Source organism: Sinocyclocheilus anshuiensis, unplaced genomic scaffold (genome assembly GCF_001515605.1).
Source record: "Sinocyclocheilus anshuiensis isolate Anshui unplaced genomic scaffold, SAMN03320099.WGS_v1.1 scaffold256, whole genome shotgun sequence".
Classification (NCBI taxonomy): Eukaryota; Metazoa; Chordata; class Actinopteri; order Cypriniformes; family Cyprinidae; genus Sinocyclocheilus; species Sinocyclocheilus anshuiensis.
Window position 1 is genome coordinate 199,773 of NW_015558587.1, and position 27,733 is coordinate 227,505.

Sequence of the window (27,733 nt, forward strand, 5' to 3'; positions counted from 1 at the left end):
GATATGATGGTGGTAAAAGTTGAGGAAACACACTCATATGTTAAAGGTGCAGTGTGTAATATTGACAGCTAGCGGTTAAAATAGGTACTGTATTCCAAATTCAAAATATTGGAGAGAGTTTGTTTCTCCCAGCCCCTCATCCTCAAACTCAACGCTCACATGAGTTGCCAGATTGATGAAACACAACAGCAATGAGGGCAATTGACAATGTATGGCGATGATCTTTAGACTGTAAGTTGATGAGTTTTCCTCTAACTGGCAACCTGGGGTGTTGAAATACTATTGGGTAAATTGACAGTAGGCGGAATCACACAGACCAAAACAAAAACAGACATTCCGACACTGAACAAACATTTCAAAGTAGAATAACTCCCTGTAGCATTGTTTTTTTTTTTTTTGGAGAAAGGGTGAATGAAATGGAACTTTCGGAAAAGTATCTGCAAACATGGTATTTTTATGCTTTAGTACAGCCAAAAAAATTGAATACAGCACCTTTAAGCTTTTCCAGCCCCCTATTTTTTATTTATTTATTTTTATCCCTGTAGACTATTTTTCTACTAACACTAGTTTAACAGCAAGCATTTTATGTATACAATAAATTACAATTTATGTATAACAATTAAATAAAACAACACTTTACAACACAATCTTTTTTTCAATAAATATCAACTGGAATATATGAAACTGCTCACAGTTTAATACCCATGACATAAGTGAAAAAGCATGGCTGCTTCTGAAATCACATACTTTCTGAGTAGGTACTTCTTTTAAATCAGTAATTGCTTTGCAACCGTTAAAAAATATGATCTATATAGTGTGAATGTGAATATAATTAGGACATGCAACGTTTGTCATGTTGTCATTGTCATGTGACCTACCATCGATGCACACTTCAGAATCCAGAAGTCATCAGAGTTCTTTTCACCTACTGTTTTATAAATACTGTGAATTCAGTCTCTTTTCACATGCTGTCATTAACCTACTATATAGTGGGGAAGTATGTGATTTTGGATGCAGTCTGTGAGGTCGACATTTTAAATGGAGAAATAACAGATTTAATTTAGGCTTTTGATCAGGCATAAACATTTATCAACACACATACATAGAGCTCATCAAATATGGTAAACAGTAGCTTTACTGGACTTGTTTGAGAACAAATTTTATAGCAGAAACATTCTTGTGTGACAGACAAAAACAACCATTATTGCTTTTCGCATATCAAGTAAGCACATTTGAGCTTCTGTTTAGCAAATTTGATGTTCTCTATGTATGTGTGTTGATCAGGGTTTATAAAAGCTTTCATATAAAGCAATCATGTCTCTTCAGAAATTTTGGATTAAACCAATTTATATGGATTACTGTTGTCTTTTTGTACTGTTTAATGTGCGAAGGTTTTCAATGGATGGACATAAAGCATGAAAGAATATAAAAAATATCTTTACTTCTGTTTTGAAGATGAATGAAAGCCTGATGGGTTTGGAACAACATGAGGTTGAAAAAATGATGACAGAATTTTCATTTTTGGATGAACTATTGGTTTAAGATAGCACTACTGTAATATATGGTATTTGCTGAAGGATGCTTGAAGTTCAACTGGGTCATACACCTACGCTGTGTGGGTTCCCTGATCAGGCTGAGAGGGTGTGTTACTCATCATCACACATCAGGTGATCGCTTGAAGTTAAAAACAGGATGGATGTGATCATACACGTGGGATGGTGTGGGCTTTGTTTTTTTTTTAAATAGAAATAATAAAAAATGATCGGTTTCACTTTATTTTGATGGTCCCTTTAACACATTCTGTTGACTATAAGTAACGTTGCACCTACATGTCTAATAACTCATTAGAGTGTTAGTGGAGTATTAGTAGACTGGTAGGGTTAGGGTTAGAATAAGTTGATATATACTTGCAAAGTTACTTATAGTCAGTAGAATGTCTGTTGGGAGACCATGATAATAAAGAGTTAGCAGATATTAAGCAAACAGTCTACTAATATTATAATAAGAGTTAGTAGACATGTAGGTGCCACATTACTTATTGTCAACAGAATGTTCACAAGGGACCATCAAAATAAAGTGTTACCAAATTCTCTATTGTGTATACGTAGTATTCGTATCCGTATCCGTATATAATATCCACAAGTACAAAAACATACTTTTTGTATTTTTGTTAGATGCTGAAATGTACAGTAAGGACACACTGTCAGCGTAAACATGACACATTTACATTACACAATCCAATGCACAAGTTTGTCCAACATGATCTCATGAGTATTCATATGTATTTTGCATAATGTTTGGTTCTACCACATATACATTACTTACATTTGTATAGACAATAAAAAGGACAAAATTGATATATTGACAGCTAAATTGCAAATCATTTATGAATGAAAATGTTTCCAGTCGTACAAAAACATACTGTAATTGAGCCTAATGTGATTTTCCAAAAACATTGCCTAAATATTTGGCTATTGCTTAACAATAGCCAACACAGCCTGTGATGTCCTCTGAAAAGGACATTGTTTCTGAACATTGTCCACCAATGGATCCTCTGCAGTGAATGGGTGCCATCAGAATAAGAGTCCAAACAGCTGATAAAAACATCACAGTAATCCACACCACTCCAGTCCATCAATCAATGTCTTGTGAAGTGAATAACTTTGTGTTTGTAAGAAACAAATCAATTACCAAGATGTTTTTAACTTCTGGCCAGAATACAAGCCTAGTCCATCACAATGGTCTCTCCATTGAAAAAGTGTTGTTGTCTAAATTAAGAGAGAAATATGCACAGATCAAGCATTGTTTAATACCAAATAGTCCCAGTCCCAAAGTCATAATAATGGATATATTTCTTGCAAACACATAGCTTTTCACTTCACAAGACGTCAACTGATGGACTGGAGTGGTGTGGATTACTTGTGGATTATTGTGATGTTTTTATCAGCTGTTTGGACTCTCATTCTGACGGCACCCATTCACTGCAGAGCATCCATTGCTGAGCAAGTGATGTAATGATCAATTTATCCAAATCTGTTCTGATGAAGAAACAAACTCATGAGAGTGAGTAAATTTTTTTTGTTGTTGGGTGAACTATTCCTATAACACATGATAATATTTGCATGCATTGTGATTGCAGAGATGGTGAAAAATGCTTTAATAATTTTATCTTATTTTATGTGGGGATAAAGACTCTTTGTAGCTCTTATAGAAATGCGTGTGGAAATCTTTTTCTCCTGATATTCCTATAACCGCAGCCGCATTGACAGATACACCTGGCTTTGGGGGGATATTCATCCCACTGCTTTTTTCTGATAATGGTAGTGAAAATAAGAGGATTTTGATTTCATTTTGCCTGCTTAATGCATCCTCTTGGTGGGCAGAGAAAATGGCAGAGAGAGAGAATTTACAAAATGTCTGTTGTCTTTTACATGTGGTAAATCTAAAATGAAAGTAACCACTGCGACCTAATCATATACTAATTAAGATTTATAATTCAAATACTGATTTGTTTGTGTCTGAGCATGTGCATTCTTTCTCTGCAAGCCAGTAATTGTGTTTAAAAGACTTTGGTAGCATGACTCACTTACAGGTGGAAAAACAATTAACTCCGCTCAACATGCTCGGCTTATTACTGGTGCATGTATTGTTGCAGTTGTTTGAATGAGTTGTCAGAGCCAGTATGACTTTGGCAAGCAGCGTCATGACTAATTTGTCTTTGTTGCTGCTGTATGGCTTCCTGCAGGTTGTCCTTTTGGGCTTTTGTTAAAAGCAGGATTAGGCCTTTTCCTCGTCTCTGAGGAGATGCTGGACGGTGGTGGCAGTCTGACTGCCCTCATCAGATTCTGCTGGAGATGTGCTGATGTGATCTCTCTGAGGAGCCGTGAAAATAAAAAAGACCATTTTCTCCTAGTGTACTGACGTGAGAGGGAGAGAGCAAGAAAAGAGCTTGTTTTTCGTAATTGTGCAGCTTTTAGAACTATTTGTGCCTCTGTGGATGGAGAAATGGATGTTCTCCAACTATACAGCAAAAACCATTTTAAAAATATATTTCAAAATATACAAAAAATGGCCAAAAATATGTTTGCTAAAATATGCTTCAAAGTATAATTACATACATATATTTTCTGCTAATACATTTTTTTTTTTATATTTTTGAAAATAGATTTATACATTTAAAATATATAAAAAAAAAATACAAAACATATATTTGCCTGAATATGTTTTAAAATATATTTACATAAATATATTTTCTATCAATATATTTTTTGGCCGTTTTTTGTATATTTTTGAAATATGAAAATTATAAATCTATTTTTTAAAAGCATTTATTCTGCCTTCTATATTTTTCAGTCCAAGAAAATGCATTTGCATATGTCTCATTGGAAGAAAAACTTGATTTGTTGTCTATAACATGGGAACATATAATACATTTGAATAAACTTCAGCAAGGACATCATTTAAAATGCTCCAATATTGCAATATATAAAAATATTAAGAATCATTGAATCATTATAAATCTACTTTTGATCTCTAGTAGGCCACCCACATTTGTATTTAGCCTAAATGTAGGCTACTGTAAAACTGGAAATGTATTTTCTTGCCCCTGAAATACATTCAAACTGAAACTAAATATATTTTCTATTTGAAAAATATATTTAATTAAGCTTCACTGTTTGCAACATATATTTGTTTGAGATTTGTTGGCTGAATCTACCTATTTGATTATTTGAAACTTGCAATGAAGCTAAAGTTTGAAATCAAGTTGCTGAATGAGATTAAGAATGCAAGTAAATGAAATAAGTAAATGGAATATGACTGAACAATATGGATGCACCTCTTGTGACCCAGTTTTACAGAGGCCTATGAGTAAGCTGAATGCATTTGGGAAGCTGAGAATGCACTATTTTTTTTACTCATTTGCAAAGCAGTTGGCAGAGAGGGAAGAAGTCACAGTTGTCGGAACAGCTTGCCTCGCAATCACGGATGTGTGAATGTTTAGCATGTCAGGCATCATTGTATTATACATATAAATCATCCTGATGGATTCAGCACATCAGAAAATTCTTTTGGAGTGCAGGGAAGGCTCAGGAGCATGAAAAGGATTTTATATTTTATATTTTGAATTTATATTCTTAAAATTAAGTGTACAGGTGTGACTTTGTGACTGTATGGTGAAAAATGAACATATTTCCGATCAGGGTTATTATCATTAGATAAAACTGAAACCTTTAAAAATTACTTGAAATAAAATAAACTAAAAAAAAAAGAATTATAATAAAATATTTTAGCTAATTGCCAAGACAACTCATTTTGTTTAGTGTAAACTGAATTACTAAAATAAACTAAATAAACTAAACTTAAAAACTAAAAGTTAATAAAAACTATATAGGCCTATACATAAAAAAACGAATGCAAATGACTATAATAGTATATTAGTAATACTAAAATAACACTTCACGGCTACGTTTCAGTTATGGGATTGATTAGGGCTGTGGTTGCTTAGCAACAGATTTATAAAATTTTGAAATTCCAAAGCCTAGACCCGCTGACCCATTTCAGCAACAAATTTGAAAAATAACACTCATGTCCCTCTTCTCATGAAGAACAAATTTGCCTCTTTGACCAATCGTAACCATGTTTTGGGTTTTCTGCTTTTTGGGTTTTTGGTAGAATGTTTAAAAATCTAAAAATGCACCAAATTTGCATGCATGCTCATTGGAGCAGACACGGGATGTAGGATATATTACTAAATTGCAAATGAACGAAAGGGCAAGCAGCAGCAGAGAATGAAATCTGAATACAAGATTAGAAATATATTTAAAATTTTTCTTCAGGGGATATTAGAGTTTAGATATTGTCTAGCGACATATGAAAATTAGTGACATTTTGGAGGCCATGTGGTGTTGACCCATTTAAAATACAGATTGTCATTAAATTTGATACTTAGCTGCCAATCTTACAGACATAATGTTTCTGTAACCCACCTGCCAAGTTTTTAGTGTCAGTAAATTAAGCTTGAAATGTCATGTTTATAAAGCCCTTTTAAAATTCTTTCTGCTTAGAGGGAAAAAAGAAAATGATAGCTCAACTCCAAGCACTTACAGTATTTCTTCAGTTTGTGACTCCATTAAACTATCAGTTCACCAAAAAATAAAAATGCTTTCATTTACTCACTTTCATTTGGTTTCAAATCCGTATTATTTTCCTTCTTTTTTTTTCTTGAGAATACACAGACGTTAGATGTTTGAGAGCTACAGTGAAACTTGAGAGCTACAGCTATCATATGGCTTCAGAAGACTTGGTATATAGACTAATGTGCAGATTTTCCTAGAGATAAAGAATTACTTGCACAGTCTTCCATATGAACAGTTATTGTTCATTTCATATGTTATTTTGCAATCTTTGCTTCATTTTGCAAAGTTAGAGTAGTTTATGTCTAACAAAATAATTGAATAAGTGATGTTAGATTTTTACTTCATTATATACACACACATCAACAATGTGTGTGTATATAATTAAAAAAAAGTTATTGAAGTACACAAATTTTTTTATTATTATTAAAGTACAATTATTGTCTAAGGTTGTCTCCTTGTGTATCTACCTAAAAATAATAATTAATAAAAACTTGATAAACTTTGTCATATAAACAATGGGCCCTATCATACACCCGGCGCAATGCAGCGGCAGGTGTGACGCAAGTGTTTTTTGCTAGTTTCAGCCCGACACAGTTATCATTTTCACATCCAGCACCACGTTGTTTAAAGGGGTCATATGATGTTGCTAAAAAGAACATTATTTTGTGTATTTGGTGTAATGAAATGTGTTTATGTGATTTAAGCTTAAAAAAACACATTATTTTCCACATACTGTACATTATTGTTTCTCCTCTATGCCCCACCTTTCTGAAACGCTCGATTTTTACAAAGCTCATCGGTCTGAAAAGCGAGGTGTGCTCTGATTGGCCAGCTATCCAGTGCGTTGTGATTGGCCGAATACCTCAAGTGTGTGACGGAAATGTTACGCCCCTTACCATATTTTGATGCCCTGTCAGGCCAGAGCGTAACATAAAACCATGTCCGCATTTGTGATCGGAGAAATGACAAACAACAAGTGTTACTCTACACTGCCCAAAACTCGCGTTTGAATCATCAGTGGCAAATCTCATTATTTGTGTATGATGGGATATTGTCCTCTTTTGGAAGGCCAACCAAAGTAGTCTCGCTTTCACAACGAAACACAGCGTCACACGCGGCGGTGGCCTAGAGTGAGCAGAGGCCGGCGGCTAGAGTGACAGGAGGCGGGCGGCCTTGAGAACGGCTCGGCCGGCGGATTCGACGAAGGAGCGTCCGGCGGGCTTGCGGCAGCATTTGCGCCCATCTGTTCACTTATGGGCGTGCTGGTCTGAAAACGAGGCGTGTTCAGGCGCATTGTTGGCGCGTTGCTATTTTGAGACAACTGAAAACGATTGACCAACCAAAACTTCTAAACATGGTCTAAAGTCAATGGCGCACTACTGTATTTTCATGTTATTTAAAGAGCGTGTTAGTAATATGCGCCTATAGGCGGTGGGTCCACAACGCACATACACTCTGTCTATTACACAGGGACGTGCAGCATCACACAAACATGCCAAATATTAAAAATGAAAGGATTACAATGTAAAAGATTATTATTGTGTACGCTTCTACCTCGCACACGAGCAGCTCCGTTTCCTCTCTGGAGGAGCGTTCAGTCTTTGTTCTTGCAAATTCCGCCATGTAAATAGCGAATCTGCCATGGTGCAACGCAACTGGCTTTTAAAGGGAAAAGGAGATGAGACTCTGATTGGTTTATTGCACGTTACGCCCAAAACACACCCATGACTCATTAAGAGAATAGGTACAACACTTTTATGCTGCGTCTCAATGTGCCTACTTATACTACGCCCTTAAAGTATGTACTCTTTTGGGTGAAGAAAAAGTACACACGCCGGTCGTGCACATCCGCCATGTTTGTAGTTTTTTAACGCGTTTTATTCATGTTTGTAGTTCTGGACAGAATCCTTCACCAAAGCGCAATGGATTGTGGGCAATATTAGCCATTAGAGTGTGCACGGATCCACACTTCAAAAATCGACCTGAAATAGTAGACCATCCGGGGACTTTTGGCATATTCTTTTCAACATACTATGCTTTGGGAGACACTTATTCTAATCTCACATACTATTTAGGATGGATAGTATGAACATTGAGACACAGGGTTAGACCATACGCCAGGCGTGCCGTTTTTTCTGTCGTTAAACTAGCAGAAGTGGATTCAGACATGCCCTAAGTGCACCTGCGCCACGCGCTACATCGTTAAAATAGGGCCCATAATCTTTCTTTCAATCATTCAAAAAGTGGACAATTTACTATGAAAATCACCTTTATAAATGTGCCTATTTCATAGTATGACCCTTTTAAGTGTATTTTCCATGTAAATATGATTTGCGTGCCATTATCCAGCAAGTTGTAAAAAGCTCTTCTTAAAGTTGTTGATGCCTTTAAAAATGTACAGATTTTGGCAATCTTGTTTGGGTTTAGTTGTGCCTGAAATGGCTGGAAGTCGAGATTTGAAGAAGGATAGAACAGCTGTAATATTTGTCTCCATGTTATCTTCTCATGGGCGTATCTCAGTAATCACTCTTTTCTTCACTATGTTAAACAAATTATCACAGTCAAATAGCTCTCGTTAACTTTAGCTAAGATGTGATTATGGAGATGGGGATTACATTATGTCAGTGATTAGTGTCTCTTCGTGGATCAGCTTGAAGGAACGTTCTCTATAGCTGTCACTGCATGATGTCTTCAGGCAACCAAACATGTTAATGTGAGGAGAATCAGCTGAGCCACACATGGGTCCAGAGTTCTGTCCAATCGCAGGGAACCGAGCAGGATGTTTTTTTTTAAACAGATTGCATTGATAATCCATATGCTTAAGAGTCACGGGATCTGCTGTGAGGATTGGTAGTGAGTATGGTTTTAGAAACTGGGTTTAACATGTCTCTGTCAGTGTTAATTTTTGTATTATTGATATACTTTTATAGTTTTTTTTAATATTTTAAACTTTTAAGATTTTCAAAATATATTTTTGTTTTCATTGTAATTTTAGTTTAAATGTTAGTATTTTTTTGATTAGTTAAAATGTGTAATAGTTTTATGTTTTTTTTGTAAGTTTTACTTTTTTGATTAGGCTTTTTTTATTTAGTTTTAGTTATTTTAGTATGTAAACTAAATGAAAACGAGAAATGTTGCCTTAGAACTAGAAACTAGCTGAAGTAAAATAAATTTAAGATTTTTTTAATATTTTATTTTAGTTAGTTTATTAGGTAACTTTAAAGCCTTTATATGTAATACAGTATTTATAATGCATTATACATAAAGATTATACATTTACTTAAAGGTGGGGTAAGCGATTTCTGGTAGCCAATGTTGACATTTGAAATCACCAAAACAAATACGCCCCTACCCCAAAAGGGTCTCGCCCCCTATTTTGATAGCTCCGCCCCACACATACGTATGCAACCCAGGCAACGATTAGTTCTGTGAAACAAAGCAAAACCAATGTTACCCCGTGTCTACACCGGACGCGAGTGGCGTGGCGTGACAAAATACTATAGAACTCATTATAATGAGTGATGCTGTCTACACCATAGATATATATACATATCTATGGTCTACACTGGATGCGGCGCGGCGCGGCACGACAAATCCCTGACAGAAAACTGCTGCTGCATTCTATTTATGACGTATTGACGCAAATTTCAAATGATTTTCAACGGTCGCTTTGTCGCGTCCAGTGTAGACAGACTTTAGTTGTTGGCTTGGCGCGACAACTGCCGCATCCGGTGTAGACACGGTGTTACTCACCTATCGAGAAGAAACAAAGCAACCTCGGCGTCCGATCGCAGGCCTTCCGCTCCTTGAGTTCTCTCCAGCGCTGGAAAGCTGATCCGATATTTACACAGGTCCTACTTCTTGCCTTAAGCCTTCTTTTGTTCCGCAGATGTTTTCCTCTTCTGTTTTTTATCCGCCATCTCTATCTTTCTGTCACTCGTCTCGGCTAATGTTCGTCCTGTGCACTAAGCGCTCTCTCCTCCACATCATGAGTAGACACGCCCCTTACTGCTGATTGGCTACAAGTTTGTTTTGCTATTCGGCCCGAATCAGTTTTCTAAAGCGTTTTTGAAAAATCGCTTACCCCACCTTTAATGCAAAAAATGCATGCATAATGCATTCTGGGAAATTGTGTTGTTGCATCCTGGTTCACAAAGGATAATTTATTTGATGAAATACTAAATACAAATCTATCTTTCTTATCAGTCTTCTCTTCTTTGGGCCTATAAAATCTTCAAAGACGTTTAGAACTTTAAATTTTTTTTTAAACGAGACTTTGTCAAGCATTCAAAGTTTGTCTTTCTTAGTTAAACATTAGTCATATGGAATTCTATGAAATTTTAATTCATTTTAATTCTTAATTTACTTTTAATTAAATACTTCCTTACATTCATATTCAATTCGTTATTCTGCTTCCTGTTTGCTACCTCACTTTAAATTCAACTCAGATTCAGCAACTGATTTGGAATTTAAATAATGTTCTCAATTCAGTTCTGAATGAGGAACGACCTTGCTGTGAATAAAAGTTCTGCGCACTCAGTTTAGTGGATTATTGCACTAGCTTTGTTCATTAATGCTGTTTGCGAAAAGATACACACACTTGGCTCAACTGCAATTCATTCAAATCACACCTCAGATTTTGGAGTGAAAGAAAGTGGCATTGATTGGCCGGCATTAGTGGCCTCTGGTGACAGCTATCAGAATGGTGCTACCTCATCTAGCTTTCATTAGCAAGTGAAAGACAAGCTCTGTGCCTGTGGTTATCGTGTTTCTCATGTCTTAGCTCTCTGCTGCACGCCTCTGTGCTTCTGACCCCATGATACCCTTCCTCTCTCTGTCACACGGCTGTGAGTTGTCACCTGTTGAGTGATCAGCTGTGTGGATCTGCTGTCCTGCTGCGTCTGTGCCTCTCCCTCTCCCTCTGGAGTCTCTTTCATCCCTACAACACTCTCCATATATATGATGATCTTACACACACCTCTGCCCTCAGCAGTACACCATGTTCACCCTAGTGCCGTATTGATATTTGAGCCTTGTTATGCTGGTGGGGTATTTGTTGATACTAAGCCCTGTGTGTGTGATTATGTGGAAGGGTTTGGATGAATTAAATATTTGAGAAAGGACCTAAGAGTTGCACATATACAGTTTGGACAAAATAATGTAAACATCCATTACTGTAGGGGTTAAAGGGATAGTTCACCCGAAAATGAAAATGTTATAATTTACTCACCCTCAGGTTGCTCCAAACTTGCATGAGTTTCTTTCTTCTGCTGAACACAAAAGAAGATTTTTTTGAAGACTGCTGGTAACCAAACAGTTGCTGTTATAGCTATTGAATTCTATAGTAATTTTTTCCATGCTATAAAATTCAATGGCCAACAACTGTTTGGTTCCCAGCATTCTGCTGAACACAAACAAAGATATTTTGAAGAATTATAGTAACTGAACAGTTGCTGGTAGCTGTTGACTTACCAACATTCTTCAAAATATCTTTGTGTTCAGCAGAAGAAAGAAACTTATACAAGTTTGGAACGACTTGAGGGTGAGTAAATGTAAATGTGCTTTCATTGTCTATATAGTATGTGTTTAGTTCAAGCCGTGGGTGAAATATACTTTCAAAAAGTTTCAACTCATGAGAGCCTGTTTAACAGGAGCGTTTGTAACCTTTACAGCCCAATTGTTTGGTGTGTTAATAGCAACAGACTTTACAATTATGACTATTAATTTAAGCATCTCTAAACTGGCAGATGTTTTTATAGACAATATTCAACTGGAGACAATTCAAAATTATTCTAACTCTATTTTAATTAGGCTGGAAGCTGTATTAAGTTCAAATGATGGTAAAACACTTTAATAAGGAAATATTGCCAATTTATGAGGTGTTCACATTATTTGCTCTTTTGCCCTTTTTAGTAGGTGTTTTTTTTTTTTTTTTAAATCTCTTTTTCCAATGTGTTGTTTTATTTACTAATGATTTTCCCAATGTGTTGATTTATTTACTAATGAATGTATTTATCTGATCCCAGTGACAAACGATTCTCTGCTTTGGGCTTTGGGGCAAGAATTCCACCTAATTATGAGGTAAAAGACCATTTTTTATATACTTTATGTAGATTCACGTGTGCTCCCTTGTAAGAAAAATAGTAGTACACATGTTCAACTAAATTGCAAGTATATTTACACACATGGCTTAAAAGTCTCAACAGAAATTACATTAAAGTATATTTTAGTGCATACATGCTTGTTAGTACATTTTGCAGTACATACTAAGGTCAGTGTGAGAAGAATGAACAGATACACAGCGAATACAACCCCTTGTGAAAAAAGAAGTATCATTTAGCATACTTTTAAAAAGAGTACTTCTTACAGAAATAATATACTTTAAAAGAATATATGAGTGTGTATTGTTTCAAACTGGATATATTGTTTTTGGAGACTTAATTCCATGTTAATTGCATTTAATTAAATAAGAGTGTAATACAGTCTAAATTCATATTAAATGCTTAAAAGTGCTTTTATGTATCTTTATGTAATTTCGTAATTCCTTCTATTGTTTACTTGATTGTGTACTGGTGAATGTACTGACAAGCATTTATGGTAAACTAAAATATACTTTAATGCCATTTATATTGAAATGTGTGTGTCATGTATTTAAATATATTTGTAATTACACATTTATAATGATGCCGTTGCAATTTAGTACATAGTAATAAATGTAATATTGAAGTACATTAAAATTACAATCAAGTACTTTACATGTGCTTTAATATGCAAGTCAAATTTAAAGCATGGAAAAAGATTATTAAAACAAATGATTAAAAATGTACTTTAAAGTAAAACCTTTAATTTGACATGAATTGTGTACTTAATTGGGTTACAGTCATTAAAGTGTTCTTTCTTTAAGTACACTTAAGTGGCCTTTAACTTCATTAAGATTGTTATATGCAAACACACACACACACACAATACATTTCTTGTTTAGATTTTAAGGATAAAAATAACATATTAAAGGTAACGCTAATATAATATAAATTAATATTGAATGTTTGAAGTATATTATTCGATATTAAAATTGGCAATTCTCACAAAGGTTGTAATTTTATAATTAACCACCAGAGGGCATCCAAGCTCTATGGCATATCTCCTCACACTGCGGATGTGAAAACACGGGGCCATCCTGATTTGTAACACCAACAGTGATACTTAATATTCGCACAATATATGTCTCAAATTTGTTATCGTTTTAGCTAACGCCAGAGAAACTATCAGAGAAATATAGATCCATGACTAATGAGAAATATTTGCTCTTGTCTCTGTACCATATGTTTTTTTCATTGTTTTTGAATGCACTGTTTATGTAACGCACCTTATAATTCATTATATGATCATGAATATTTGTAACCACAGTTATAATACATTACAATACTTATCTATTCATTGTTACACCTTTAGAAAGTATAATGCGTGATGCACATAACAACCAGTTTCAGATGTAACAAGGAATCTGCTAATATTATTATGCAGTTTACTTTGGTTAACATTATTATTACATTTTTTATTTATATGATGCACCTTATAATTTATTGTATGATCTAGAATATTTGTAACCACAGTTATAATGCATTATAATATACTTATCTATTCATTGTTTCACCTTTAGAAAATATAATGTTCAATGTACATGACAAACAACCAATTTCAGATGCAACAAGAAATCTGCAAATATTATTATGCTTTTAAATTTGGTTACAATTATTATAAAAGTTTTTGTTTTTGAGTTACCCCTATTTATGTAATGCACCTCATAATTCATTGTATGATCTGGAATATTTGTAACCAGAGCTATAATACATTATAATACTTATCTATTCATTGTTACACCTTTATAAAGTATAATGCATTTAACTTTGGTTACAATTATTTGTGAAAAGCTATAATGCATTGTAAAATACATTATGAATACCTTTATAATGCATTATACATAAAGGCTTCAAGTAAAGTCATATGGTTTTGGAACAGCATGAGGGTGAGTAAATAATGACCGAATATTAATTTCTGGGTGAACAGTTCCTTTAACACTCAAAGAGAATGTGTGAAGACTGTGGAAAATCTTGGGCTTGCTTCAGTCCTTTCACGTTTCTGCAGAAGATGGAGAGTTCCAAGTCAGTCTCTTGATCCCAAAATCTGTTGCTTTCGCTGCCAATACTTCAGCACTGCTCTCAGAAGCTTTTCGAGACAGAAAGAGAAATACAAATAAGCCTCCAGAGCAGAAGTGATATCCGTGTCCCCTCTCTCTCTGATCAGAGATCCAGGGGGTCGTGGAAGCCTACCAAAACTGCCTGCCCAAGATCCAGCTCTACGGTCCCACTAATGTGGCTCCCATCATCAACAGAATAGCTAAGCTGGCGGCTGGGAAAGAACCCATCAAAGACGCTTCTGTGAGTTGCTTTAAAGTTTCTGTTTATGGCACAGCACTGAAGGGGAAATTCATTAAAAATAAACACAAAGGAATTATTCAATCAGGTAATGGGGGAAACACGGCCACAAAAGGTTTCTGTTGGCCTCAGTGGATTCTATGTTGTGGAAGATACAGCTGACTATCATGATCTGGTATACTTCACTGAGACTGTACAGTGTTTCTCCACCACTGTTATTCATATACTTTAAAATGTAGAAAGTGCATTTTACATCATGTGTCTGGATAAGTGCCAGGTTATAACATACCTAAATGTAACTACTACGACAACAACCTTACTTGCTATCAGTAAGCAGCAAATTAGAGTTTTTTAGCTATAAATAAAATAAAAATTAATTATAAATAAATAAACAAATTAATCAATTTATTTTTTACTATTTGAAATGTAAAAAAACCATTTAATTTTAATTTTTTTTTAATCATCAAGACTTTCCACTTCAAAGTGAATATATCTACTGTGTATTCAAATGTAGGCAGGGTTTAAATCTGAAACTAAATTATAACCATATTTTAGATGGAACGTCTCGGCTACGTATGTAACCCTCGTTCCCTGATGGAGGGAACGGAGACGTTATGTTGTGATGACATAGGGGGTTCACTTGGGAGCCCCAATCCTCTCTGACTTTAAGAGAAAATGCCAATGAAATTTGGCTAGTGGATTTTGCATACCTGAGCCACTCCCCGTGCATACGGGTATAAATAGGCGACAGGTGCATCCACTCTTCAGGTTTTATGCCGAAGAGCCGAGAACTTGTCCCTGGCAACCAGCGATGGTTCGAGATTGTGGCAGGGGGACATAACGTCTCCGTTCCCTCCATCAGGGAACGAGGGTTATGTGCGTAACCGAGATGTTCCCTATCTGTCGGTCACTACGAGTTATGTCGTGATGACATAGGGGGTCCATGGAAAGGGCCACAACCTGAACCCCGTCACCAGTGTTGTGCTAGTTACTAAGAAATAGTAACTAGTTACAGTTACTAGTTACTTCATTCAAAAAGTAACTCAATTACTTTGTTGATTACTTACACCAAAAAGTAATGCATTACTGTTAAAAGTAACTTTTTAGTTACTTTTTTAAAGAACGTTCTTTAATGTTCCCATTAATGCCCTTTTATGCGTTATGGTCTATACAATACGCAAAGGTCGTAACCTTCCCAATGCCCCAGCGCAAATTCACTGAGCTTGGCGCCCGCAGGGACCAAAAGGTGAGTACATCGCAGCTGGAGATAGCCAAGCCACTGTTCCTATGATTGAAAAATTTTTCTTAAGAGAAGGGATTTCAATCTTCATGGAAGGTGCTTCACGCCTTTTCTGTTTGTTGTTTACAGCTTGGCAGTAACGAAGGGGAAGTGAGCCTTCCGGAGAAGGGTGCTACGGAGACCACATCCTGCCCGTAGGGAGGTATCATGTGGAGACACTGATATGGACTGACCTAGACCTGGGGCAGTACTACATATGGAATGGTCTCTGAGGCAGGTCCGACCTAGGAGTAGAGAGGAACGGCTGCCAGCAGAGACTGACAGAGTGGTCTGTCAAAGGGAAGACACGGGTTCACCGAGAGGGAAACTTTACCGTGGAAGAATACACATATGGGATCGCCCGCAGGGAATCAAGCCATATGGACACCTAGCCCAGTAAAGGGGCTGACCGGAAACCCGGGCAAGTTAACACCGATACTGGGCCTGGCGTCAGACTGTTCCGCCCAGTCTGACTGCCAGGGGTGCTGGAGGATACTCAACCAGGTGTTTCAAGGTGTAGGGTGACAGCCTACGCTCCAACCTTTCTTGCAGGAAAGAAAGCACTACTCCAATCATTGCTTGCAGGTTCACCACCTGATCGCGAAAGGGCGTGGTGGGAACCTTGGGCACGTATCTGGAAGTGAGCGTGGTCAGGAGCGCTGTCTTAGCAGACAGGAACTAAAGCTCAACTGAATCCAGCAGCTCAAAGGGATCCCTCTGAAGGCCAGCCAGGACAATAGAGAGATCACAGGAGGGCACCAGGGGTGGCCTAGGAGGATTTAACCTTCTGGCACCCCTCAGGAACCTAACGATGAGATCGTGCTTTCCCAGGGACCGGCCATCCACTGCATCGTGATGTGCTGTGATAGCAGCCACATACACTTTCAAGGTGGAGGGTGACAGCCTACGCTCCAACCTTTCTTGCAGGAAAGAAAGCACTACTCCAATCATTGCATCTTCAGGGGTCTTCTCATCGAGAAGTACACCAGTTCACGAACAGACTCCACTTCAGAGCATAGGCTTGCCTCGTCGAGGGAGCTCTAGCCTGAGTGATCGTGTTTACCACCGCCGGTGGCAGATCACTTAACTCTGCCACGTCCCGTCCAGGAGCCACACATGGAGGTCCCAGAGATCTGGACGCGGGTGCCATATGGTGGCGAGCCCCTGAGAAAGGAGGTCCTTCCTCAGAGGGATGTGACAGGGAGGGGCTGTTGCGAGGACCATGAGTTCCAAAAACCAGGTCCGGGTGGGCCAGTAAGGCGCAACCAGTAAGACCTGTTCCTCGTCCTCCCTGACCTTGCACAGTGTCTGTGTGAGAAGGCTCACTGGGGGAAATGCATACTTGCATAGAGCCCAAGGCCAGCTGTGTGCCAGTGCATCCGTGCTGAGGGGGGCCTCGGTCAGGGAGTAATACAGCTGGCAGTGGGAGGACTCATGGGAAGCAAACAGGTCTACCTGGGCTTCCCCAAATCAACTCCAGATCAGCCGCCATTCTCCGGGGAACGTGAGCTATCGTGAGAGTGCATTGGCTGCATGATTGAGCTCCCCCGGAATGTGGACGGCGCACAGTGACTTGAGCCGTGTCTGACTCCAGAGGAGGAGATGACGGGCGAGCTGTGACATGCGACATGATCGTAGACCACCCTGCCGGTTGATGTACGAGAAAGCCGCAGTGTTGTCCATGCGGACCAACACATGCTTGTCCTGTAGCAGTGGCCAGAACTGCCGTAAGGCAAGATGCACTGCCAACAGATCTAGGCAGTTGATGTGCCAAAGCAGTCGAGGCCCCGTCCAGAGCCCCGAGGCTGCCTGCCCGTTGCATGTAGTGCCCAAGCCCGTACTGGAGGCATCCGTCGCGACAACAACATGCTGGGACACTTGTTCTAAGGGCACCCCAGCCCGTAGAAAGGCAAGGTCTATCCAGGGGCTGAATGAGTGGCGACACGTCGGCGTGATGGTCACGTGGAGTGTACCGTGACGCCATGCCCATCTCAGAACTCGGGAGTGTAACCAGTGCTGAAGTGGTCTCATACAGTGTTGGGGAAAGTTACTTTTAAAAGTAATGCATTACAATATTGCGTTACTCCATAAAAAAGTAACAAATTACATTACTTAGTTACTTTTTATGGAACCAGGAGCCTCTGAAAGTGTTTCAGAGATTCCACGTTTCTGCCTCTGAAGGAACTCAGGCAGTTCAGCACTGCCTGGGCACGCTCGCTGTTGAGCCGCGCTGTCATACTCACTGAGTCTAACTTGAGAAAAGAGATCCTCTGCACGGGGGAGAGTTTGCTCTTTTCCCAGTTGACCCGAAGCCCCAACTGGCTGAAGTGCCGGAGCACCAGGTCCCTGTGATCGCACAGCTGCTCTTGCGACTGGGCCGTGATAAGCCAGTCATCAGTAAGCGTCCTTCAGGTCGACCGCTGCAAACCAATCCTGGGGCTGTATGCATCTGATGATGCGCTTCTGCATCAAAATCTTGAACAGAAGCTCGTGAAGGGCCCGATTCAAGACTCACAGATCCAGGATTGGCCAAAGGCCACCACCATTCTTGGGCATGATTAAGTAAGGGCTGTAAAACCCTGACTTCATCTCTGCTGGAGGGACAGGCTCGATTGCATCCTTCGCCAGTAGGACAGCAATCTCGTCGCGCTGGACACGGGCATCTCGGGCTGCCACCGAAGTCTCGAGAATGCCGCTGAACCCGGGAGGTCGCCTGGCGAACTGAATCGCGTAGCCGAGTCAAACTGTCCGAATGAGCCAGCGGGACACGTTGGGCAGTGCGAGGACTCCAAAGTCCTTGACAGTGTCGCCGAACAGCCCAACCTGCGAGATGGGAGCGTCAAGAAAACAAATTTTGTCAGCATCTCTCATCTCAGCAAGGTTGTGCCAGAGATGGTGCTCTTGGGCCACTAACGTGGACATCGCCTTCCCGAGGGACCGCGCCGTGACTTTTGTCGCCCGGAGGGCAAAGTCAGTCGCCGAGCGCAGCTCCTGCATCAACCCCGGGTTGGTACTACCCTCGTGCATTTGTTTTAGTGCCTTGGCTTGGTGGACCTGCAGGATAGCAGTCAGCCGTCAGCTTACAGGCTTTGGACGGGAGACGAGGACGATTCCTCAAAATGGCGGCGTTTTGCAGGCACAGGTGCACCGCAATCTCTCTTTCCACCTGGGGAATGTCAATGTACCCCCTCGCCGCCCCGCCGTTGAGGGTAGTGAGGACAGAGGAGGCAGACGAGCGGCTTCTGGCCGAAAAAGGGGCCATCCACGACTTCGTCAGCTCCTCATGCACCTCCGGGGAAAAAAGGCACCGGTGCAGGATGCGGGTGTCACGGTTGTCCCGAGAAACCAATCATCCAGCTGCGAGGGCTCGGGACTGAGCGGTGTGTTCACCTCCAGCCCGATGCTCATGGCTGCCCGGGCAAGCATGGCTGTCAGCTCCGGGTCTGATTCGGCGGTGCTGACAACACCCGAGGGGGGCGTTGACACTGAAGACAACGATCGTGTCCGTCAATAGAGGACAGGTAATGACCGCAACCAAGAGAGCACGGACGGAACGGCATCTTTAAAAAGACGCGAACCGACCGTGATTTGCTATTTTAGAGAAACTGCTCTTTCAGTTGAAGTGCCCAGGGGAATCGCTGATGACAGGGACACCACTGTTTGCAGTGTAACGCCAACCAGGAACAGCTTCTTCCAGTCAGATGAGTAAAGGGCTTTGTAGAGATCAAGCACTATCATCCACTCGGCTCTGAAGCAAAAATCTGAAGAGTGAATGCACCTCTCGCCTATTTATACCCGTATGCATAGGGAGTGGCTCAGGTATGCAAAAATTCCACTAGCCAAATTTAATTGGTGTTTTCTCTTCAAAAGTCGCAGAGGATTGGGGCTCCCAAGTGAACCCCCTATGTCGTCACGACATAACTCGTAGTGACCGACAGATAGGGAACTAAAATATTTTTATTACATAATTTATGTAAAATTAAAAAAAGATGAATAGCTAATGGTAAAAAGGTTCTGCTTGAATCAGATATATAATGATAACAGCATAAGTTCTAGTATCGGTTAATGTTACTCTAAGATTGGATTTCAGAAATGCATGTGCATCTTTCTAAAGTTCAGACTTTAGTCACATTGACTTCGCAGACTTAATATTGTACTGTAATTTTAAATATTTGTTAAAAATATCACTTCATCCTTCTGCTTGTTGGATAATCAGTCTAAAGAATATTCAGTAGAATTCATTATTTGCGCCTTTCTGAATAAGGTGTTCAGCTTCAGTAATATTGCAGGGTTAATTGCATCATGCAAATAGCAGTGATGGTTTCTACCCTTTCCAAATTTGCATTGAAAAGACATGTGTTTGTCCTTTCAATTAAATTAATTTCAAAGAAAGGACTTCATTTTATGTGATTTAATGTAAGTATGCATGGTGAAATATGCATGGTGACATGAATTTAGTGTCTGGACTGCAGGTGAAAAGTGAGTTTAAAATGGATTTTTCACTGACATGCTGCTCTTTAAAGTGGTTTAATGATTTTGCCCCTGTCTATTCTTTTGAGTTTTTATCTTCTGTCTATGGTTTTGTTCACATAACCTTTGAAATTTAGGCCCAAATGAAACCGCTTAAAGTTTTTTTTAGCTGATTATCTCGCGGGCTGTTTTGGTAATTAACACAGCTACAATCAATTTAAGAAGTGAAGTGAAGTGACGTGACATGTGGCCAAGTATGGTGACCCATACTCGGAATTAGTGCTCTGTATTTACCCATCCAAAGTGCACACACACAGCAGTGAACACACACAAACCGTGAACACACACCCGGAGCAGTGGGCAGCCATTTTATGCTGCGGCGCCCGGGGAGCAGTTGGGGGTTCGGTGCCTTGCTCAAGGGCACCTCAGTCATGGTATTGAAGGTGGGAGAGAGTGCTGTACATTCGAGTCCGACTCTCTAACCATTAGGCCACGACTTCCCCAGAGTTATATTTAGAGTTATATTAAGTCCCTTTACATGTCATTTAATGGTCTCGGGTCAAATATTTGCCCTCAAGCTTATCAATTATCTATGCATTGCTCTATTTCTTTTCTGTCTTCTACACACTATGTCCTTGTGATGATCTTCATTTATTATTTAATCTTACAAAACCCCCTCCCCAAAAGTGATAATTTTTCAGTAAATGAGCTCAGTGAGATCAATGTTCAGAAACCAAGCCATTCATTCAAACTGTAGATATTGCATGTTTAATGTTGACAGGACCTCTGGGATGTTCAGGCCAGTAAATATTGCTAATTTTAGCCCACTGACTGCCTGTTTTAGAAGGGTATCCAATATTCTGTTCATTACTATCTAGACATTTAAAGGAACAGTTCACCTATAAATTAAAATTCAGTTTATTTACTCACTCTCGTGTTATTCCAAACCCACATTTTGTTATTTTTTCTATTCAGTAGCATTTTTAAAGAATCATTCGTGGTGATTTTTTTGCACCTTTTGGGGGCTTTTTATGCTAAACAAATTGATTTGTACCACTGAAAATGAGAATACAGGTTTAGAACAACATGAGGGTCAGTAAGTAATGACGATTTCCATTAATGGCCATTTTTCCTTGAAAGTGAATGCTTAGTGGATGAAGCTCCAGACATGTTTATAACATTGTATAAATCAGACAGTATTACTGATAACAGTCCTTTTCTCTGCCAGCTGTATCATATCCTGCTGATCCTCACAGATGGGGTGGTAACAGACATGGCCGATACACGGGAGGCCATTGTTCGGGCCTCCTACCAACCTATGTCCATCATTATAGTGGGAGTGGGAAACGCTGACTTCACAGACATGCAGATCCTTGATGGGGATGATGGAGTCCTGCGCTCACCCAAAGGGGAACCCGTATTGAGGGACATCGTCCAGTTTGTGCCCTTCAGAGACTTTAAAACGGTCAGTTTTTCTCAGTTCTTAGTCACTGGGAATTTGAAAATGAAGGTAGATGTTTTATTGTAGATCCCGTAGTTCCTGTAAATCTTGTACTTAGAAAGAAGGTATCTGCAGAGTTACGCTTAAGAATTAAAAATAAATTATTCTGTTTACTCTGGGGAGAAAACAGGCTTTCATAAACAGTAATAATCTAGAAAATACATAATTAATATAAATTAATATAAAAAACAACAGTTAAAAAACAATTAACAATGTTTGCAATTTTCATCCTCACCCTACAAGAAATATGTAGGTAAAGTATAAAAAACGTAATTGAGATAAAGTGAGATAAATTTTATAAGATCACATTTTGAGACATAAACTGAGAATATAATACATTTATATATAAAATATAATATAATATAATAAATGATAAATTTGCAAATGTGAGATATAAAGTTATAAATTCTGAAAAATAAAGTCAAGATTACAAGAAATAAAATTGCAATTTTGAGATATTGTCACATTGTGAAATATAAGACAATGTTTCGTTTTAAAGTTGTATTGCCTGATTTAGTGTACAGTCACAATTGGGAGATATGATGAGATGAGTCACTATTATGAGAAAAAAGTTGCAATTATATATATTTTCTTTTTATTTAATTTTTTTTACTCTGGTGAGGAAACAGGCTTTCATAGGCAGTAAAAATCTAGAAAATACATACGCACAATATTTAAAAAGACATCATTAGTTAAGTACAGACATGTTGAAATTTAGATGCAGGTAAATAAAAACTAATATATTGTAATACTTTTTATGGCCTTAAAATTTGAAAAGTACTTTTAACACCTTGTAAAAGGAGCCATGGATGCCTTGTATAAATGACATGATTCGTGGGTGAATGAAGCAGGCAGTGAGGCAAATCAGAATATGCCAGTGGTGCATTCGGACAGAAATGGCTCTTAGAGCTTCACAGTTTCTCCATAAGAGCTGTTTGTTCCCTCCACTGATGTACACAGCCAGAAAAAAAGAGAAAACAGTCATGTGTGTAAATACTCTCAACAGCCTGCAGCTTGGCTCTCTACCAAACAATTTAACTTACAAACTGTACTTTCCTCATGCCTTTGTTTGAACACAATTTACCATGAATTTGGTTGATTTGCTCTTTTTCCACTATTGTTAATGTTTCCCCCCTCATGGAGGCCAATAAATGTGTGACTTTTGCAGGCTTCACCAGCTGCACTGGCTAAGTGTGTCCTAGCGGAGGTGCCTAAACAGGTAGTGGAGTACTTCAGTCACAAAGCCATACCGCCGATGAACCCAGTGCTGAATTCAACCCCCAAATCCATCGCCAGCACACCTGAATAACACTCAACCTGAGGTCCGGTCCAGCCCTGTACACCTCCACAGTACTGAAACAGATGAGAACTGGGACAGGGCTGCTCTGCAACAACATACAGTATACACTGTCATTCTGACTATGTTTTGTTCATTCGTAAGCTGTTCATACATGACTGACGGTTTGGATCTTGGTGTCTGATCTTGCCCTTGACACCATGACTGCTCTCTCAGCATGCAAACCGGAGTCCTTTTCTCCTCTGCCTCGTGTAAGAGCAAACAATACATTGAATTCCCATCAGGACCAGGCCTTCTGATCCCCACTGACTCTTTTCAACTTCACAAGGCCACTTCTGCATTCTGCTGTTTTGTATGCCCTTCAGAGCTTTGAAGACTTTGCTCTGCCTGCCTGTGGGCTCTTTTCATTTCTGGACTCCACGAGAACTGGAGCAGAAATGCTGAGAACCATACGATACAATGCAATATGAATAATCAATCTATAGATAATAGCATGTACATTGACTAAAAGAGTATGCTTTGGTTTTGCTGGACACATATGCATAGTTCATTGCAAGATGTAAATGGGTGTGTGAGAATGGTCATCATCTGGCTAGTCGATTAGACTAGTCATTTTAAATATTTTAGCGGTGGTGTGTGAATTAGCATGCTGACAGAGCGCTGTTTGACAGTTTGCACGATGAAACCCTCTTCGATAAGCTGCATTTTCAAATCCATCTCCTTTAAGACACCGGCAACACAGCCATTCACATGCAGACAGGGTGTTTCATGATGTCTTTTAAGCATCTTGCGCCATGAGCATTATTAAGACATCAAATTAAAAGGAGTTGCTTACAGAAAAATACCTTTTTAAAATGTGTCTTGAGATTCTTGCGGTCTGTTTCATTCTGTTGTGTCTAGCGTGAATGCATATTCTGTCAATGACCCCTAACAAACATTAGCGATCATAAAGTGTTGATCAGCCAACAGAAATGATACCAAATTATTAGTTGACTAGTCAGTTGGTTGCATGAGAAAATTGTGAATTCTTTCACATTCTGTCTACAAGTCTGTGCCAATGCACTGATTCAAATGTAAACTACTTGATTTTATCCCTGTTTAAATGGTTTGTGGAAACACGTGAATATTGCCAAGAGGGAAAAAATGCCCCAGGCACTTTGTCAAATACGAATGGCTGCACAGTTCTACATGCATGACCTCAAATACTAACACTGTAGATGTACAAATAAACACTGATGACTATTTACATATTACACCAGTTATTAATTGGAAGAACAGCGATAACTTCTAATACACACTTCATAATTCAGTATTGCTTAGCATTAAAATACATGCCCTGTTATTAAATTATCAACTGAACTGCAACCTTTCATACAATGAGACAGAAATTGTCTCTATGTTATCCAGCATTATGCATCATTTCGTCACAGTTGTTTTAACAAATACATATGACGGTGTATTGCATACTGACTTGAGAGTTTAACAGAAAATGTTTATACAATGTATATTTGTATTTTAAGTGCAAGTCAATATTTTCGAGTTATCCATTAACACAGGGTATATATGATGGCATTTTGGGCGTGGAAAGTGTCACATCCCATGATGTGCATCTATGCAAGAGCACAAATGAAAGAGCCTGTACTCTTGCAGCGGCTGCTTTCTCTCCTTCTTTCTGCCCACAGTATTCTGAAGCACAGCGCAAACATGCCCGTATGGCACGACTGCAACATTCTCATTCCACTGTGATATGGTTATGTAAACGAAGGTTGCCAGATCTTAAAAAGTTGCTGATTCTGAATTGGCTTTTGAACTGTACACCTTGCCTGTTCCAATTTCCGCAGCGGTCTTGTACATTGCATTTTATTAATCATTCTTTCCTTTCTTCACTTGTCATTGTAACCCATCTCCAAATGGACTGCATTTGCATGTTCAGTGTATCCGGGAGAAGTTTGCTCTCTCTTGTTTGGAGGTGCTATTCTGCCACATACTAGCAGAAGGAGAGAAAAACGTTGAGCATGAGTTTCCTTGGACTATTCATTTGGAATATGGGTCATCATCCTGCTGGTATTTTCTTGCAGCCTAAGGTCATTGCAGATATATTCATACAGGCCTCTGAGTTATTAGGCAACATATTAAGTCTGCTTACAGACAGCCAGCTGCATCCTAAAGCATTATATCAATGAAAAGATTGGCAGATCATGCTGTCCAACAATAAATCTTCATTCAATTGTATTGTTCTCTCTGTCTAAGGCACTGGATCGCAGGGAGCAAAAGGAGTCATTTGAACATATTTTGTGTCATCTATGCTTTAACAATGTGCTTTGATTTGAGCCAGTGACATTACCGGAAATATCTCTTTCAAAAGCTGTGATTTACTGCATGCACTCCTGTGTGTTGAAATGTACCTGTCTGATTTCTGATTTCAGTGTTATTTTGTTGAAGCGAGTTTGTTGTAGTCTAGGCTCGTAATCCTGCATCAAGGCTAATAAATCTTTTAATAATTTGACTGAATGGTGGTATGTCATTGTGCATGTTGAGAAGGAAAAATTTTGGATAAGAAGTGGTTGATTTGACGGAGTTGGACATATTTACAATTTGGCAGATGATGAATATTTGTAAAGACCTTTTTTTTTCAACATCATTGTTCATATGCACATGTAAAATGTACATATATTACATTTCAATATGAGAAATATATTGTCAAATGGAGTAAAAATATATATGAAAGACACTGGAACAGTTTCATACATTAACATACATATCTAGCCCATACAAAAACAGTATGCATATTTACAGTATGTATGTGTAATACATTTTTGGACATATTTGTCATGTGCATGTATATCCATTCTAAAACCTGGCAATACATGCTGATTTTATATAAGTATATATGTATATAGATAGATAGATAGATAGATAGATAAACAGAATAGACATGTATTTAAAATTACAAAAACATATAAACACATATTTTTTTATATATGTTTCTTTAGTAAAGTTGCATATATAAATATAAATATTAAAATCATATTTTTGCCATATATTGTTGCTACATATAATACTATATAAAAAAAAATCATCATATAGATATTAACGTATGTACATGTAAATATTACTATGGGGATTTTATATGATAAACTTACATCTTCATCTACCCAGAGAATGTGACAATTATATATTGCCTTATAATATATCAAGCATAGCGTTAGTTCTGGCAGGTCACGTTAGTCAAGCTCGCATCAGCTGACTCTCAGCTGATCCCCATCTACCTTTAGGAATATGACACCTATCTAAGCATTCATATATAAGGTCCCTCAGTATTATCAGCAGTTTTCGCATTGCTCAATAGCTAATTACCCTTCTCCATCCCCAGCTCCTCCTCTGTCAGTCAGGATTCAGCCTTCTGATTATCCTTTGAATCAGACTAATTCTAAAATGTGTACATAAAATTATTGAACTTTAACTATATCTGCAATACATTTATGCTGGTTCTGTTCTGTTTACCCTGGGGGGGTTATCGCTGCTCTCCCTGCTCTCATCTATGCTAGGCTGCATGGATGCGCAGGGAGTTCTTGCCCAGAACAGAACCATACCGCCAATCCAAACTGTATGCTAATTGTCAATCATCTTTGACGATAGTGGTTCTGACAGAAATATGGCAATATATGTCACATATTACATTTCCATATGGGAGAAGGCGTTCTCATGAATGCTGGACATTTTCTAGCTGCTTTTGTTTCACAATCTAGTCTAACTCACCTATTTTACTTTACTAAAAGTTTGAAAGGAAGTGAGAGTTTTAAAAAGTTTTAAGATAACGTAAACATCGCAACTAAATGTGTCCAAACTTTCAGAGTAGTGTATATATCTTACTGTTTGCAATTTGGGTTGCAAATCTGCAAAACCTGAAATTGGGAATGAATTGAGGTCACATTCTATCTAAATCTGAGTAATATTGCTAGTTCCAGAAAGTTGTTTTATTTTAATATCTGTGGTGGTAATGTAAATGCACCCAGCAACAGAATTGTGTCTTTACATCTGTCATTACATATGCATCAAGAAAGCATCAAATATGCATTACAGCATCTAAAAGCAACCCAGACAATGCACAGCATTTATAAGCATACGATAGCATAATTGCAGGACATTTCGGACTATTTGCTTCATTTCCTTTTTTTTTTTTCTCATGCAGATAGCTTTATGTGGGATGGTCTATATAATCTACTTATTAACAAGTAAATATCAGGCTCATTTAGACCTTAGAAAAGGCTTTTTGAAGAACTAAGCTTCTAAGAAAGTGAATTATATTGCAATTATCGCTCTCATGATTAAGATAATAATCAGCGAAAATGGCCTGGGGTTAGAGAAATGGACTTCTCTAATTGTCATGGACTCAAATGTTATGTGTAAGTGTCTGGTAATTTAGTTGAATAAAGTCATTTCTACAATACATGCAGTATAGAGAAAATACAGTATATTATTATAAATGATGCGCTTGTAATACACACCCTATCTAAAACGGACGGAAAAAAGATCATTTAGAAAAACAGACACAATTAAACAAGCCCTGATTGGACAGCAGAGTGATAAAGATCATGCCATTTGTACTGGATG

At 38.3% G+C, this 27,733-nt stretch overlaps 1 pseudogene; it reads left to right on the plus strand.

Moving 5' to 3' along the window:
* LOC107679925 (copine-7-like) overlaps nucleotides 1-25,579 on the plus strand; it is a 59,837-nt pseudogene extending 34,258 nt beyond the window's left edge.
* The last annotated feature ends 2,154 nt before the right edge of the window (nucleotides 25,580-27,733 follow it).